General features: G+C 40.4%; 1 protein-coding gene across 3 annotated transcripts in view; it reads right to left on the reverse strand.

Moving 5' to 3' along the window:
- pard3bb (par-3 family cell polarity regulator beta b) overlaps positions 1-17,488 on the reverse strand; it is a 208,916-nt gene that overhangs the window by 177,214 nt on the left and 14,214 nt on the right. The window lies entirely within an intron of this gene.

Here is a 17,488-nt window from a genome sequence, read left to right on the forward strand (position 1 = left end):
TCAGTTTGATCAGTCAAAACATGACAAACAATTTTTAAATATCTCCCTCGAAAACCCGACACCTTTCTTTTAAGGACCTTACTTTGTCCATGTGGTACAATCACATTGGAACTTGTATACCATAGATGTCCAAAGGACTTACTGATGTTAAAACCACCGCACATAGAACCCTCAGAAGTCGTCAAATCAGTGTCAAGGTTTAGTCCACTGACCACCTACCGATAGCTCATTCATCCAACCTTCTTTCCCTCAGCCTTCCTTCCTTCCCCCCTCAACATCTTATCTCATTCAATTGCCTCTCCACACAACAATGCATGTCTGAGTGGCTTTTGAAGCAGGATTTGCCGTCTGTCAGATGTGACCGATTAGGTCACGGACACACCCGTACACGTCGTGTTCTCGAAGACACAGTTTCACAGTCGCGTACACAAAGAGCGTTGTTATCTGACGATTAACATGTCAAAATGCTAAGTAGTAATAACCATCAGCCAACAGTCCTAAACCCAGATCAGTGCTGTACACACACATTGCTGCAAACACACTCATAGATTAAATCAAACCTGCTACTAGTAAAAGGTAAGAGGACTGATAAAATGAGTGGAAAACATGATGTCATCGTTTAAGTTTAATTTTTTTTTTTATTTTAGGAGTTGGATATTTAGGTCATCTGCCTTTACTACCGTGTAGCTTGGAAGTTAACTGCTAAGATTTAAACACATTTGATGGAGGGTTGCTATGCTGTTTTATACAATGGCGGACAGCTGCTATAACCAATTCACATGTATATAATCTGGAACCACTTTGGGGATTATGGGGTTAAGTGTAGAAAGGTTGTCTCCTGACCCCCAGGCAGCTTATCTGCTTTAGAGCTGAAGGAGAACAATCAATCTTGGCTTCAAAACACGCAAAGAAAATACTTCCACCAATCCTACACAACAAGGCGATTCTTTCACTATGTCAAATTAACAATGTTACATGTATGTAAATGCTTTATAGTCCAAACTGACCTGATCTATAATTAATATGTAACATAAAAACATTGTTTTGACCTTAGACTATGCTCTGACTATCAAACATGTCTATAAGCTTCTAATGTAAAGCCTCATTCACATTTTTTTGGTAAACCCAGCCCACAAGTCTATAAAAAAAAAAAGCACAATCAACAGGTGGTCAACATCAAATTATATTTCCAATTAAATTATGGAGCCTTTGGATGTACCTGACAGCAGTGTCAGGCAGACTTTTAACAGCAGGCGCCCAGACATGTGACCAGTCTCATAGCAACGGCATGCGAGATGACCAGGTCTTCTACAAAGCATCTGCTGAGCAGCCGAAAATAAAAAGGCTCCTGTCTTCTACTTCAAACTTTCAAATATTATCTCTAACTTGGCAGCTGCACTGAACTTAACTTCAAGTAACAAGAAGCTACTGGATCAATGGATTGGCTTTTCTCAAAGGAAAATGACTTTGGAACAGTTTTTGAAAGCCGAAGTCAACACTAACTGTAGGAGGAGAGGGAAAAAAAATGAGGGATTTTGGTGAAGTATGATTCTGCCCAGATCAATGCACATACCCCTGACCTCTCAACTCCTATTAGCTATGGAAGTATTTCTCTCCCTGACTGCTCATTTATTTCCTTTCTCCCACCAGCTCCATTACAGTTACCCCTATGTGCTCACTGCTCATGACAAAAATGATGCGACGCCTACTTAGGACGCTGATGATGTGTGCGAATGGTCCAGTGTTACTCAAGTTAAATCTAATCTAAATCTGTTTAATCGGTCAGATTATGTGGACAAAAAGCAAACCCCCCATAGGACAAATAAGGTTTGGGCTCACGGAAGCAATGGGAAAGATTAGGTCTGCCGAAAATGAATTTAAGTCAATTCAACGTCCTCTGAAGCCATGGATACACGACTTTGTGTGAGTGTGTGAGCGTGTGTGTGTGTGTGTGTGTGGGGTTAGGCAATTAAATGAGCCTGTTATCATCACTCACACATTCAGAGGCAGGTTCACTCTTTGTAAAGCTCTCACCGCCCAGCGCATTACTCTGTCAATGTATTTAAATCTTTCTGCTAACTGCCGGTAGATTAGCGCGCGTGCACACCGACGTGCGAGCGATAACACATGAGATACACAAAATAAATCTCAGCGTCCGCACGCACATTAGCCACATATCACACACACATCACGCAGGCTGCAGTTCCCTCCGAAAGGGGCCGACACGCGAGCTGCTCCTTCTAACATCTCTATGATTGAGGTGAAGAGTAAAGCTTGTGGTCAACACACTGATTACATTAGTCCTTCAAACAGATCGTATCGTCTATTCGCGAGACCATAAATCCCGTCCACTTTGACATTAAATGATGTGTACTTAAAGGCACAATCTACGTTAATAGAGATTACGGACTGCCAAGAGAACAGGAGCAGAAGTCTCGAAATGAAGTTTCAGATTAGCCCGCACCTCGTCCAATCCTACTGGTCGATTTCAAAACGTTCTCTGAAATAACTCGAGGCTTCCCGGAGCACAAAGCATAACACCCTCAGACGACTACGACTGGAGGCTTTTAAGTCATTAGATCAGGCAGCAAATTTTACCGTCTCTACTGTTACGCCGTAACAATAATGAGCTACTGAATGAGCTGGCAGGACTTCAGAGCTTCCAGGCTTCAGGATGCATTTCCACAAATCTGCGCGCTGTCATCACCTCAGCTGACTTGACTGTTCTCATGCACTAAAAAGTAATTCAATTATTTCTTATGCGCCGACATTTCAGGGAGTTATTTTGAAAGGCAACATCTTGTAAACGCTGTTGTGTTTTTTGATGACTTGGTGGAAAGAAGTTCATGAGGAAGTTTGGACTGAAGTTGTAAGTGAAGACTTGGGATGAGGAGCGTTAAGGTTTTATCTGATACTGGTGCTTAAAGAATGGAAAACATACGAACTTTCCAAAAAATGGTGCCTTTTATTTTTATGGCATTTTGCGAGGTACAAGTTGAAAAGAACTAAATTTAATTAAAATAATATAAATACAATTAAGAAAGAAAATTAACCAATATAAAATAAAATTCACAACAAACCGTCATAATTATCACAATAAAAGCAGCAGTGTATCAACTGCTCTCCTCTTCAGCGATGCTGCCAACTCCACTGGTTTGGGGTCTGGCAGGCTACCAAAGATGATACACTTCCCGGCTTTTAAAACAAAAATGTTATGCGTCGTCAGATGTTTAATCAAATTCGAGGCGTCCCTTGTTTAGAAACTCAATAAAATTTCTGTTGTTTACACAAAACCACAAACACCTACTTTTTCTGAACCAAAAATTCACAGGAAGAACTGGTAAGGGAATCGATAAGCAGAATCGATAATGGCATCAGTATCAATAAGATCTTATCGGTGACCATCCCAACTTCCATCCATGGAGGTGAAAAACTGATGCAAAGTCATGTGTCGCGTCGGCATGTGGGAACTGTGAAAAACTGTTAGTGTCAAAACTCATGAATGTGATTCTTCAAAAATGGCAAATATGTACAAGCAGAAACTACAGGTTCAGCGAAAGGAGTAACTACACATAAAAACTTAAAGGTGGTGAAAAAAAAAAAAAGAGATTTTTTCCAACATTAGCATCGTTGCAACACACCAAATTATCTCTCAGCCTTTTCTATGGGAATGTACACCCGCATGGCTACTGTGTGTATAACCCTAGCAACAGTAATCTAGGAAGTCAAGGCTTGACAAAGGGTCTGAGACCTGCAACTGCTGGTAAGCAGACCAATCAGAAGACCAAAAAGTGCTCAATTAATTTGAATGGATAAAGTATCATGTGTGGCTTTGTCGTCAAATCTAAAATTAAATCTAAATGTCTTTACGACTCGAGACAGAGAAAAAGAACAACCAGACATTAAAAAGATTTATTCATTCAATTTCGCCGACCTGGACCTGTTCTTGGCGATTTGATCATTTAGTTTGTCCAACGCCACAGAGCCCATATTCACTTCATTAGGATAATTCTTCATCACAATGAGTCGATGATTATGTGGACAATAATAATTAGTAACGCAAACACACAATTTCATGCAGTACCGTGCATCCATCTATTCTAGGTGGGTCCCAGGTGCAGCAGTGTTTTCTTAATTAAGGTTCATGAAGTCTAAAGGCTCCATCATTTATTACGCTGGTAATTAACCCTTTCACTTCCACCCTCCCCGTTTCATTACAGTCACTGTGTTAACCCTTTCACTATCAGTTAGAGTCAATCTTTCAAGTCCTGCTGGTGAGCTGCCTCACGCTGTCACCTCATGCCCATCTCACAAACTGTCACCATTAACCTCACATTTGTCTTTATTTCCCTGTCTCGTCCACAGCTCTTTAATTACCAGCCTCCTTCTGTGTTACAATTTATTCATTCTAGCAATTAACCCCTTTCTCTACCGAAACCTCTAGCTTCTCCTTTCATATGCTTTCACAAATTGCCCCTATCCGTCTCCCTCACTCTCCTAATGCCTTCATTCTCGTCATCTCTTTTCTGTCTTTCTGATGAATCCTCCCTCCTAGTATCCTCTCCCTCTCTCACAAATGCCATTACTCAATTAACCCCCTTGGTTTCTGGCTAAGGGTCAACATATGTACCAGGTCTGGATCCCATCTGTATGTGCCTTTGACAAATGAAGGGCCCACGCACACACACATGCCCGCACACTAAGGTGTGACTCAAAAATGATTGGATTCATTAGAGGGAAAGGGTGAAAGAAAGAGGTATGCGGCGAATGGGAAGTAAGGGGGTGAGAGGAAAGGGGGGAGGCCAGAGAAGTACTAAATACTCGAGGAGAACTCAGGACACGGCGAGGGGAGAGCCATGTTCGAGGAACAAAGACAGAACAAAGGGAGCCAGGAAAAGAAACAGCTTGGCATTAACTAGATGATTTAACAGATTGACGGGTACTGTTAACTAAGACAGAGAAAGAGTGCGCAGGGACAAAAAGCCGGGACAAATTGAGGACGGACTGAAAGGCGGCACAAAGAGGTGGCGAGGAGCGGACATGTGAGAGGGAGCATTTAGGCTCATTATGGTGAGATCCCACTGTTGTCTCCTCTTTATCCCGTCATAATGAGCAACCTCTCAGTGTAACACGGAGATAATGATACATGAGCAGAGCCTGGGTGACCTTTAGGAAAAATGACCATTAATTGGGAGAGGATTGAGGCTAAGGCGCATCTATATTAAAATATCAGTTAATATTAATGTTTAAGGCTACCATAGTAGCAGGCGTTTTTCATTTCGCACTTCTGTAAATTTAAACCTTTGTATGAGCAAATTTAGACCAAAATTAGAAAAAAGAAAGTACTAAATCAACAGCACAAACCAGGTGCATTGCTGTGCTAACTCTACAGCCACAAGATACTAGACATACTCTTTAGCATGCATTTGCATTGGTAACAAGGTATAGGCTGATATTTTATAACAATCCAGTGAAATACACTCTAAACCATGCGTGTTGTTTTCTGTTTTTCTTTATTGATTTGAACACAATATGCAGTTCTGTTTGAATGAAACTTCCTCGGTGACTTACTACACGACCCATCCATCCATCAGTGTGCGTGTGCACTCGTAAACACGCGTGCACACTCTCGCAAACAGTAAGACAAGAACGCGTGCATTTAGCAGATGGCTGGTAGTTAAGAGAGTGTGAATGATAAAATCTGCCCACTATTCCGTTGCCTTGTCCATTATTCCACTCCACCGCTTTTGAAGAGTGTCAGTCTGCGTGCGCGCGTGTGTGTAAAGCAGAAGTGTATCTGTGCCTACGCAGAACGATCTAATCACGTCACTTGGTTCGTAAATGAGCGACATTAAATTTAAACCATTAAATTAAAGCATTAAAACAGCCATTTAATTTTTCCTCTGTTCTGCTTTTATTGTTTGTGTCCGTCATGTGTGGCGGGTTGTAAGCAATCAAACTAATGGAACATTACAGACCTATTCAAAATGTGCCACACAAGTAATATAATATTACCCATCTGTGTATGTCGTCAAGCGGAACATGACGTGCATGTAGCATATGAGGATATATGACATTAAAGGTTTGCACTCATTGTGCTCCTGATGGGTTAAGTGGTGTTTGTGTGTGTTTGTGTGTGTGTGCGTGTGTGTGTGAGACAAGGAAGGGCATTGCATTTTAGGAGGTGATTTGCACACACAAAGAGCACACTTCGCCACTACAAATCAAATGCATTTAAGGTACACACTATTTCAAGTACATTGATAATGAAAGACACTTTGTTGATATAGGCACTGGCATCCCTATATGCACCAGTTAACACAAATGTGAGTTTTAAGGATGTGCACACACAAACATGCACTGCGGGACCCATTTCTAGTTCTAGTCATGCTCATTTTAATATTTAATATTTAGTATCAGCCAGTAGTATCTCCTACTTGGAAGAAAGAAGTAGGAGAAGTTAAATAGCTCTGCAGTTAATTAAGAATAGAGATTGACTGATATATATCGGTCGGCCGTTATATGGGGCCGATATTTCCGTTTTTTAACTGGTATCAGTATCGGACAATACACGGTGCGTTCACTGATACATATATGTATATATTTTTTTTTTCCTGGTAAGATTTACAGACAGGCGCATCCACAGGCAGCCCTGTGTTGCTGGAGACGCTGAGGACCCGGACAGCCCATACATTGAACCTCCCCCGCTAGCCGAGTGCGTGCAGCTGAAAGCTGGAAAACGCTCATACTGACGGCGCGTCGAGCACCCCTAAAAATAAGAGATGGAAATAAAAATAAAACTTTTTCTTTTGATTATTTTTTTATTTATTTATTTTTTGGAAACTTTTATTGTTGTTGTTAAGTATGAGTTGTTGTCAATAAATGTCTGTGTTTAGATGTAACATTTGTTACCACTGTGTCATTTTTTTTTATCTTGTAAGTAGAGGGAGAATAAGCGGTAGTGGCTCCAAATAACGGATCAGCCAATGCTGATGTAAAAAATAAAAATAAAAAATAAAAGTATCGGCCCTAAAAAAAATCCATATCGGTCAATCTCTAATCAAGAATTAAAAGAATAATAATTCATCTAAGCTCTTCCCTAAAGATTTCTATTTTGTTTTGTATCACAAAAACGCTTAACTGGATGGTTTGACCAAAATAAGTAACCAATTTGCAAACTCATGCACCTTTATAAATAACCCTATGGTGTATATTAACTTTAAGCTATAACGAGTTGTACAAGACCTGTGAACCTCATTAACATCTACTGCAGATACTCTACTTTGTTATGACCTCATGAAACATCCAGTGTACAAATTTTTACATATCCTTGTATGACTATCTTTATTTTCCAGTCATTATCAGATCTGTACCATACGTCGGGTTTTAGGCTAGCTGCTTCTTCTCTAGCCTAAGTTGTTGCTGTTAGCTTTTTGGTCCAGACAAAATTCTACAGTGAGGAAAAAGAAGTGAGGTCAACAACGTCTAACTTTTATGAACATTAAACAATGTCCCAGATTATGGACAGCAGTACCGGGTTCATGCAGGTACTTTTTTGTCTGTGTCTATGTGCTCAAGTCAATCATTTAATATCATTTGGACATTCCCAGTATGTTTCTATTTCTTGTTCAGTAATGGGCAACAAATTTCATATTCAGTGCATTTGAATATCTTGTATCCTTCCACTGATCTGCACTTGAATAACGTCACACCAGATTATGCTGGAACAGACACTTGGCATCAGAAGACAGAAGGCCCTGTGAGGCTCTTTGGTATTCTTGGGGTTCTCCAGTGGGCAACTTCTCAAAGAAACTCAGTTCAATCAGGAGTACAATGCCACAACGGTTTAGTTTTCAAGGAAAATGTGTCTAAATTGCAACTGATGAAACTTGAAGCATGTCTGGTGATTATACTGGCTGGCTGTTGAGTTAACTCAGCCTGACTTGGAGACGTGGAGATGGACAGTTGGTGGACTCCTGACAACTCAATGGGGAGCACATAGTGTGCGATTCCCCCCATGTGTGTCAGTTTTCCAGGCAGCCAAAGCAATTTGCTCAAGAAGATAATAAGGTTAGCAGTTCACATCCCAGTTCCTTTAATATTTAAATAATGATCTGGTTATACCCTTTTTTTGTTTTTTTTCCAACTCTCTCTTTTGTTAGTGCGGTTTGCTTTCTGTTTTCTTGGCCCACGTTGGCATTTCACGGCGCGGTGGGTGGTAGGAGCAGAGCAGGGACAGACAAACATTCATAGAGACAGCTTCTGCAGTGTTTGTATAGTGAGATAGATGGCTTTACAATTTGCAGGCAAGATTAACTTTCTACTTTATTTTCTCAACTAAAAGTTGAGGAAACAAAGTTTTCATTAAAAAACAAACAACAAAACAAGAAGAGTGGGTCCAGAAGAAACCTCACATGCATCAGGGCAAAGTGTAAAGCAGTTCCACCACTGCACTATCTAAACAGATAACAGTAAATTAGCGAATGTGAGGAAGTATCTGAGGCGGAGGAAGTGAAATATAACCTGCGTTGAGTCATTGTTTGCTTTTAAATGGGAAGCTTACTTCTGTTTTAATTGTTTGGTTTTGTTTGCTGCCTTGTGTTCGTTTCCTCATTTGAACTGTACTCCAGTCTGGTGTCAGAAGTCAGCGACCGACTAAAATTAACAACTGTAACAAAGTATGAATATTATTATTTTAGGTTTTACTCATTTACAGGCATTTATCCTTTTTATCCTGTGTCGGCTACTGAAATGTGATGTATCCGCTAGTTAGATTTTAAGAATTGACATGAATGAAATTCAAAAGATTGTCTGCACTAAGGAGGAAATTATTGAGATCAGGTTCCTTTTTCATAGCAAACTGTTCCCTCGCTTTTATATTCTTTGCTTCTTCTCTACAGTTTTCCAACACAGAATGTGAAAACTGTGCTTATCAGTGGTAATATCCAGCTTCTACTTCTGGCACATAACTCTGCAGAATGCGGCCGTTTATTTCTGTCTTTCAGCGTAAGCACAGCCTTTCTAACTTACACATGCAAGGGCATTAAGGCTGCTTTTACTGGACGTGATGCTTCTCAATTTTTCACTATCGTGAGTGAGACATTCTAATGTGAAGATGCTGCAGAGTTTATGTGGAAGTGCACATAGGCAGACAGAAATAAACACACAGCTTAGCTAATGCATGTGCTGCATCATTTCCAGACTGATTGCTGTCATCACTTATTGTGTGAGCTCATAATAGCATTTACAGTATGTGGAATATGAACATTTAGACATTAATCCCTATGATAAATAGTTTGGCTGTGGGACTTAGTGGAAATAATAGCTGTGTTTAGTTGAAAGCATGCGTTTTACGTCCAAATATAGCTGTTGTTTTGTTTGGGTATAATATAATTTAATATTTTGGATGCTGTTACATTGTCATCTGTCCATGTGTGTATGACATAAACCTATCAGGCATAACATTATGACCACTGAAAGGAGAAATTAATTACATCTGATCATCTTGTGGCATTCATGTGGATGTTACTTAGATATGTATCACTCACCTAGACCAGACCAGACATCCCCACTCCATAGCAATGGCAGTAGCCATCCCAGGCAGGATGCAGCCTGACACACACACACACACACACACACACACACACACACACACACACACTCAAACACGCTTTAGGAACGACAACCCATAGGATCCAAAGGCCCCCACTAGCAACATCCTGTTACTAGACACTAAGACAGGACACCCTCAGAAGACCCATGTCCATTCTCTGATGAGTCACAACTGTTTTGGAGGCACAAGGGAGACCTACACAATATTAGGAAGGTGGTCATAATGTTATGCCTGATTACGTATGTATGTATGTAAACTGTAGAATGTGTCCATTCGTGGAGATGAACGAATGGAATACTGCTAAGCTAACATGGCGCTACGTACAACAGAAAACTTAGAAGCAGGTAGAACAACTTTTGGTACTATATCAATGTCATGCAAAAAGCTGATACCATGTTGTGCATTTTTTATCATTCACATTGCCCTTTTTGTCCGTTTCAGGGTTTCTCTTTCTTGCCGTCTCCTCAACTCTCCATCCAGCTCTTCCACTGCTGCACATATCTGTCCCATCTCATTTCCCTTCCCCATTCCCTTTCCATCCCTCTTCTTTCTCACCAGCTTAGTTCTGTCATTCTGATGAACAAAACACAAGCCAGTGAAAATGAGGCAATTATGACCCTGTTGGAAGGGTTATTATGCACAATGCCCCATAATCCTCCTCTCCCGTTTCCATCATAAATTACTTGAACATTAAGTCCGTACAGTATATATGCGCAGACAGAAACTTGATTGAGCGTTGTTTAGTAAATACAATGCAGTTGCAATGTGATTATTCGCAGCTGCTTGTTCTGGCGTGACAAGATAATGAAAACAATAGACAGTCAGGCAGTGTTTGACTGGACTCATATGTGTTAAGATAGGCGGTTCATATGCGTGTGCGCGTGCCGCGCGTTGACAACATTTATTGAGCCATGACCCAAATCAGCACAACGGGACTTGAAAGGGATTAGAAAAACCTGCAATATGACATGACATATTGAGAAGCATTAATTTGTGCCGGTGGCCTCTGACACAGTCCACATTTAATCACAACATTTTAATCCCAGCCAATGTAACACAAACCCCGAGCTTAAAACACACAGACATCCAACAAATCTCACTGTTGACACCGCACCTTCATGTTCAGCTTAATAATCATATTGGTATTGTGTCACGCATTAATAAATGAGGACTTTTTTCTGTAGCTGTGCCAGTATCATTAAGGCTCGCTGAACGACTTCTAATTCAAGTTTTATTAAAGAGGGAATTTCCAATTTCAATTCACTTGTCACATAACAATGAAGGAACTTTTATTCTTCCCCCCATTACATCCAACTCCAAATATTCCACAAGAGGAAATGTTCACAATTCAACATCTGACCTCTGGTGAACAATGGTAGCGATTTACTTCAGATTCTGCAGCATGTACAAGATAGAGTATGGAGATAAATTTGACTTGATGCATTGTTGGGAGTGAAACCCAGCCCATCTTGTCTAAGAAGTAATGGCAGCACAATAGCTTTAGCAGCGGTGTTATTCACTTGTGTATCATACACATCACTATACACATCAGCGCAGGCTGTAAAGATAACATTAGATAAGAACCAACCAAGAGAATGGTGACATTCTCAGAGACTAGGCATTCTGAGATTAGAAAAGTTACAAACACAGCTGACTAGAGGCGGGGTGGGGGAGCTAGCTCGCAGTAAGCCCACATCTGTTGTTAGAAATACCTTTTATCAAAATAATCAGCCGAGCTAAAACGAATAAACACTATTGAATCTCCAGCTGTGCGCAGTGTGAGCAGACTTGGGGCCAGATGTATAAAACTACATCACACACATGCCAGATTGATGATTCATTCCCATTCCCACGATTACCAATAAATAGCTGTACAAACTGTCCCTACATGTGACCATCACGTATGGCTGCATGGGACTGTGCCACAAATTTATCGCACATATCTGTCGCAGAATCGCAGTGATATATCTGCAATCATTGTTAAATGTCAGAAAGAGGACCAATTATTGTATCTACACATGTCATATTCAAACAGATTTTGAACAATGTGCAGCCACTTTACTAAAATTCATAAAATAAGTCATTTCTACACTGACATAGAATAGATGCGTTGGAACAGTTTGTCTTCATTTCAACCCAGAGAAGCAACATTTCCGTGTGTAGAAGTTTAACTTTCTGCCTCCACATGTTATTGTTGAGCCTCGCTGCAAGGTCGAGCAGTGTTAATTCCATGCGGTGGAAGTGGAACCTTTTGTTTTTCACCAATAAACCGAACTGTTTCACCACATATCTGCCGTCTGCTCTTTGCTCCCTCCTCGATGAACGTCTTCGTGCACCACACACAAGTCACCCCTCACCTTAAGACCACGGCTGTTGTGTTATCTCTGGCTCGCAGGGCTGACTGGGCTTAACCCCAGACTCAGTCCGTCTAATGAAAAGCTTTTATATTCACGATGTGCTGTGTTCCTGATGATGTTTTACTAGGCCTGCATCTCAACTTTGCAGCGGTTGTAGATTATAGATTAGATTATTTCAACCAATGAAAACACATGTCAATCACTCCCAATATGTCTGGTAATGTTGTTTGTATTTGTACCAGACTTTGTGTCTGACTGCTTGGCTGAAACTGAATTAAGTTTAAAATAAAATAAATAAAAAATAGCTGGCATTAAACAAAATAATCCTTTCATTCAGCCATGCTACTTTTCTTTAAAATGTATGAGCCATGTATCGGCTCAAAGTTCATTTGCCCATGCATTTATTTCTATTTATTATTAAACTTTTAAAAGATATAGAATTTCATTTGACCTACTGAAATGAATAATGGCGGAACGCAGCATTTTTCTCCTCTTCTTGCTGTTTTTCCAGCCTGTCCTAATCATATTTATCAATAGATCTTTTAGGGCAACTGAGTTCAAATATATTTTCCTTTCCAAGTGTGATGTCAGCTTACAAAGGTTAAGTGAATGAACAGGATGGATAAACACACTTGTCTATCTCCCTGTCGCTCTCTCACTCTCTCACACACACACACACACACACACACATTAAATAACAGTACCCTAGCCACCTTTGCCCCGTCAGCTCTCCATAGGCATTAAGAAGTCGCCAACCGACGAGAATAATATTGACCTCCCTCCAAAGAAAGCATCGCGTCTTATTGCTTTCGCACAATGAACTGCTTTCATTCACTGGGTATCCCGCTGTGTGTGTGTCATTTGAAGTCACTCGAAGCAACTGAATTGCGTCTTGGAAAAATACAAGTCGTTCAGGGCAACTAAATTATCACATTAGCTACAATGATGGGTGTCGGAGACTGCACAGAAACAGAAATAAAAAATCATATATAATAGGAAAGCTGTGCCACAAAGGCATGGAGACTTTCCTTGAAGATATCTAAAGCGTCACTGAGGACACACAAGTTGTAGTCAGGTCAAGCGTGACGTGACATTGTAGAGGATCGTCAACCAGCATGATTCAAAAACAAGCCTTTTGACATCACATCATCCTTTTTCATTAAATCCACATTTGCTGACACTTGGACCAGCTAGTGGATACCATGACATAATGATCCATGTAAAACCACAATGTACAAGTAAATGTCAGCCTGTGTGTTGTATGTTTGCATGTGTGTGCATGTGTGTGCATTGTGTGCATTGGTACGAGCAATCTAGGTGCAATCTAGGTGCAATCTAGGTGCAATCTTGCCTTTCTTAGTCCTTCAGAATGGAATAAACATTAATTAAATCATTTTTTAATCATACACATGAGTCTCGTGTTTGTTTTCTTTGATGAGCTGACTTTTGTATGCGTGACAGGTCCTTGAGAAGGGTAGAGGGACCATAAACCTAGGAATCAGCCATTAGCCAAATTGTAAATTATATTTGATGAGGCTACGGCCTCATTGGTAAATTGCAGGACACTAACACATATATCAGTCTGCACTGACAGTCAGCGTGTATTAACAGACCAGTCTTTACTGTATCTGCATATGACATGTACGAGTGTAGCTGAACTACAAGTTTGCAGAGATACCAGAATTGCCATGTTACATCTCTTGCAGTGATTTAGACAGAAACTCGATAATAAATCTTCGTTTTTTTGATAATGTAAAATGGTACATGTTAATGAATGGGGGTTTAATGTGGATCCATTTGAATAGATATAATAACCACAGCTGTGTTGTGGTCAGAGAAGGCTTTCTCTCATTAATGTTATCAGTGAAGCTTGATGTACGCCTTTATCTGGACATGTGCGGTCTTATTTTATCAAGTTGTGGAGGTGGATTTTTCATGGAATACTAATGTTGTGGGTACATTTTGTTATTGCGAGGCTTTTGTTGCTGGGCTCCTCAACTAATTGCGGGTTTGAACCTCTTAAGACATAGTTTTAGGGTAAAAGGTCAAGATTAGGTCACAGTTAGGTTTAGGGTTAGGCAATTAGTTGGGATGGTAAAGGGCCAGGGAATAGAATATGTCAATGCAAGGTCCTCACAAAGACAGAAACACGGGTTTGTGTATGGGTGTGGGTGTGGGTACAGTATGTGTGGGCCCGTCTGATCAAGTGTATGTGACATTAATGTCCCCGAGCAAACATCAATATCACACAAGGCAACAGTGCTTCTCCCCCATCTCTCCATTACCAGCTAACCTTTTAAAACAAACTCCGGTGCCTCCGAGTCAGTTTCTGCATACTTCCAAGACGGCAAAAGTACATTAGGAATTACACTTCCAGCAACATAGAAAATGCTGATGGGAATCCATATTTTCTGCTTACTTTTCATTTTCTTTGGCATAAAGCTGTGAGTGGGCTTGAAAAACAACGTGCAAGAAAGACATTAGGGTAATGGAGAAAAAAGGTGGGGGTGGGAGGTTGTGAGGGTGTTGGGTGGTGCTACAAAGGAAAACGACACACAAAAAGTCATCCCACATTACCCTCAACTACTTCCACCTGTATCATTTTCTTAGAGGATGGGATGGGGTTGAGGAACCACCCACTAATCCCGGCCTTTGGAACGGTTTACTGCCTAGTCGCACGGAGGTAGATAATACATGCAAATGTCAGCAGTACCATTAGCTAATTGCTTCACTTGACCTGAGATCTGCCATGTTTGTTATCTAGGCACTCCAACTCATCTGCATACAGAGATCTGATTACAGTAGAGGGAGAATCTAGATGATTAGAACGTATTTTAACACGAGGTATAAATGAATAGGCTGATGGATCCGATGCCGTTATCTAGATACAGACCAAGTGTTCGTAGCAGATGGAAATGAGCCCTAAAGAAAACACGCCCACATTTGTCCACAGCTGCTACATGAAAACCACTTCAAACATTCAAAAATGTGAGCGCTCTATCTGCAGCTTGGATGTGTAGCAGCCGAGGTTTTTTTTAAACTGTGTTTTTGACCTCCATCTCCAGCAGACCTCAAATATCGTCTGTTTTCTTTGTGGTTATAAACCTAAAGCCACACAGTCTGAGGCTGCCTACAGTAAAACACTCATCTGGGATTAGGAGCCATTTATTCAGCTCAGCTCAGTAATACTATGAGAGCCTCGCTTCAGAATCCAATGAATATTTCACACTTTCATTTCATATGCAATCTCTGCTGCTCAGAAGGCTGTATTGCTGGGTATCATTCTGTACAGTTTATTTTTTTATGTGTGTGTGTGTGTGTGTCTCTGTCTGACTAACAATACGTGTATTTTGGGGGAATAAGTGTGCAGGTCTTTATTTGTGTACTAGTACAGAAAGGTGATATTTGTACAGTTTGTATAGTTTTGCAGCTCTAGGGATGTAACCAAAAAGCGTTGCTATCATTTCTGCGTGAGAGGAAAGAGCGTTCAGTGCGGAATTGAGCCAAAAATGTTCAGTAGTTGCTCTACGACAGTCTCATTTAGCTTGATAATGTTCAAACTGAAACCTGTTAGACTGGCTTTGACAAAGACATCTATTCAAATCATTAAGCGCTTATCTGAAACTTAACTTTAACTAAGACTGATACTCCTACTCTCACGGCATCAAAGCTTAATGGTTCCTCTGTCCTGTCCGCAATGAAAGGGCAGACCAACATTTCAGTGGTAGGTTATCTTTCCCCCTCAGCCACATATGAACCACAGGAGTTGATGGAGACCAAGATTAATTAAAAGTGAAGTTGAACTTTCTGAATGTGTAAAGAGGAAATAGTTTGCTAGCACGTTTTTTTATTATAACTCTGAAATGTCATTGCATGTGCCCGTTTTTCTAGGAGGAAACTACAATTATGACTTCAGAGCAGTACGGTTCCAGCAACCACTCAAGCTGAAACGTTTTCTATGCAGAATATAATGATGTCTTAGTAATGTTAACCTTTGATATTCCATCACACTTCATACTATTAGACAGTCATGTAACATTTTGTGACTTTGAATGTGTGAACGTTTTGACTTTGAATGAAAGGCTGTGTCAAGATATCCCTTGTAGTAGTTCTTGAGAAATAGGGTTCATTAGAACCCAAAAACATAATGCCTCCAGCCAGAAAGAAAACCTGAAATGACTCATTGGTAGTCTAGCCCCTTGACAGCAGGAATCAGCAGGAGGAAGTGAACTGCTCATTTGTGTAGCTACACTATACAACACATTAATTCAGACACTCAAAAAATGGGTTTAAATCATACACAGTATAAATATGGACGGCGGAACAGCGCCTCAAAACTGAAACCAAAGCAAGTATAGCTCCCCCTGGTGACTGGTTGCAGTATAGGTCATACCTCCTTTAGGTAGTTAATATAATGTTGATGCATGTTCAAGTGTAAATTTTAGGATAAGTCTTGTTTTAGTAAGTTATTTGACACTATAGACGTAGGATGTTTCTATACCTTAACGTCGCCACGATGGCAACCACTAGTTGTCATGCCAACTGCTCCGTAAAGCAGTCCAGTGGGACAAAGAGATGTGAAAACAATTTTTTAAAAGCGCAGTGTATAATCCAACATTTCCTTGTAAGTGGTGGAGGTTGGGCAGGGCGTAGTATTAATTAATAGAAACGCAAGTCAGTCTGGAGGTAATGTGGCCAGGCCGTCAATACCACGGCTCCAAGTGGCTCCATTCATGAATTATACTGATTAGACTCCAAAGTCACAAGATGGCCGCTGCCCATATCTACGCGAAAATAGCGTCAGTTTGACCAATGTGAGGAAGTGGGGATGCACTGTCCATATTTATACAGGCTATGGTTTGAACATACCTTTTTGGGTCTGGTTTAAAAAAAAAAAAAAAACAGCCCTAACCTATAGATCCACACTAATAACATACTTTAAAGCCTTCATAATAATCTGGTAACTGTAAAGCCAGCACAGCTCACACTCACTGACTCTTGGGTGCAATTGGAGACTCTAACACCTCCACATGAAAAAGTCCTGCAAACACGATCACAGTAGCACAGGACAAGTGACAACTAGCTAACAGCGGGACCAGCACATGTGGCTCTCTGAATCTTTCCAAAACCATGGCAACAGGCTCTCATAATAGTAATGCCTGACTCATATGGCGGCTTAGTGTGTCATGTAATGATCCATTCTGAGAGCATGAGGGCTCATCAGGAAAATTCATTCAGCGCAGAGAACAATCTAAACTATAAGTGCTTCTAAAACTGTCAAGTGTGAATATTATTTCTTTACAGTACAGGAAGTCCTCGTTACACATATTTCTAATGGAGAGCTCACGCACAGAATTATTATAAAACAAAATTATAAATTGTTTTCATTTGGCTGCAGCTACACTCTCAATAAGAGAAATATGTTGCTCAAAAAAATCAAAAAAAGAGTGATTATTTTTGAGAAGATCAGAGGAACAGAGGCCCAGTTAAAGAGAAAGGGTGGTTCTTCCCAAAGGTT

The sequence above is a fragment of the Mugil cephalus genome, chromosome 12 (assembly GCF_022458985.1).
Source record: "Mugil cephalus isolate CIBA_MC_2020 chromosome 12, CIBA_Mcephalus_1.1, whole genome shotgun sequence".
NCBI classification, from domain to species: Eukaryota; Metazoa; Chordata; class Actinopteri; order Mugiliformes; family Mugilidae; genus Mugil; species Mugil cephalus.